Below are 1,910 nucleotides of genomic sequence, written 5' to 3' on the forward strand. Positions count from 1 at the left end.
AAAAAAAAATAAGTAATATTTTAGCAACACGTAATACATTTGATGAAGGAAACGGACTTTCTCACAAATTTATTGTACCTAAATCTTCATATTTTGTTGTATAAAACATGAATATGAAAATTAAAATTGTTGATCTTAAATAAAACAAAAGTTATAAAGTGAAAAGTTATTAAAATGTGACTTAAATACTTCATCATTGTATAATGGTACAACCACTTCCACATAGTTTTTTAACCGAGGTATTGTTTTTTTTATTGATCCAATCATTACGGATAAATACTTTTCTAATTTTTCTTTATATAAGTTATTTGTTTCGTTATCACCAAAAACATCTAATAAAACTAATAGTTGAGCAAATACACAAACAATTTCCTTATCTTTATCCTCCATTTTTAGGGTGTATATCAGTTGGACACGGGACAATTGGACACAGTCCAATCACAAGTCGCTGTTCCAAGGGACCCTACAAATGTCTCTAATCACACGGTGCTGTGATTGGCTGTGTCCAAATGCACCGTGTCCAAGTGCACCGCTCCCGATTGTGATCTGCAGTATTGCAATTGATAATATGGTTGCTTTCAGAAAATAATTTAGCTCAGTGAGGTCTTAGTAATTCTTAATATGATTGGTACACGTGTATTATGTAATTGTAAATAAATTTCATTATATTGAACAAAATTTACCTCTTTTGCTTTTTCTGAACTTTCAGAAATCCTTGTTTGTAAAATGGGTCTATTGGCTCCTGCACACAGAACGCGGTAATGCTTGCCGCGCGGCGGAAGTTCGTGCAACAGCCAATCAATAGGTTGCTTTCCGTAATAACCTTCTAACTCTTACGGAAAAACAACATATTGATTGGCTGTCGCACGGACTTCCGCCGCGCGACAAGCATTGCCGCGTCCTGTGTGCAGGAGCCATAAATTTTATAACTATTACGTCGACTTGTATATAGCCAGATAATAGGGAGTTTTTACAATATCGTCTTTCAGATATAGTAACGCAAAAGTACGTTCCAATGTTCAGTGTCAGTACTTCAAATCTATAGGATACGTAACACAAACTGTATATTCGCAGTACTGGCAGGGAATATCGGAACGTACTTTAGCGTTACTATATCTGAAAGACGATATTGCAAAAACTCCCTATTATCTGGCTATATACAAGTCGACGTAATAGTCATAATATTTACTATGCTTTACTTACTAGAATTTAACAATCACCCGCATCGAGTCTACTGCGGCAAATCTTGCGGTGACAAATTAGAAACCAGGCTCGATCTGCGCCTGACTTCTGAATGGTCACCGTGCATTTGTCGGAGCTCACCGCATATATGGAGTCTTAGCTTCATTCAAAAGATGTACTGCAGTATATTCCATTTGATGATTTATTACATTAATATTTAATTTGATACTCTAAAACTTATAGCATGTCCGACTAGCTCTAGGGTAACCCATTCTCGGTTATTCAGTCTACGTTTATTGGTCGAATAAGTACTTATAGGCCGGTATTCATAGTCGGGTCTTATTTTTAAGACTGTCTTAAGTTCATCTTCAGATACTCCGTAACTAATGAAATAATCCGTTCATTATCTGAAGATAAACTTAAGACGGCCATCAACATTGCAGAAACATAGCATCCCAGCGAAAACGTAGAGGTCGATTCGACGTCTAACCGACGTCGGAGAAATCTAATAGCGAATTCGGTTGCTTGCACTAGTGTGCACTGAGTGCGCACTAAGGCTTATTCATAGTATGTTATTATATTTAAAGATTGTCTTAAATAATTCTCAAATAAATTCTCAAATATTTTTAACCATAATATGATATGTATAACATCCGTACGAATCATTTTATTAGTTAAAATGTTTTTAAATATGTATTTAAGACACGATCTTAAATATAAGAATGTAC

Source organism: Odontomachus brunneus, unplaced genomic scaffold (genome assembly GCF_010583005.1).
Source record: "Odontomachus brunneus isolate Ranch 3 - 2012 unplaced genomic scaffold, Obru_v1 Obru_scaffold_067, whole genome shotgun sequence".
Lineage (NCBI taxonomy): Eukaryota > Metazoa > Arthropoda > Insecta > Hymenoptera > Formicidae > Odontomachus > Odontomachus brunneus.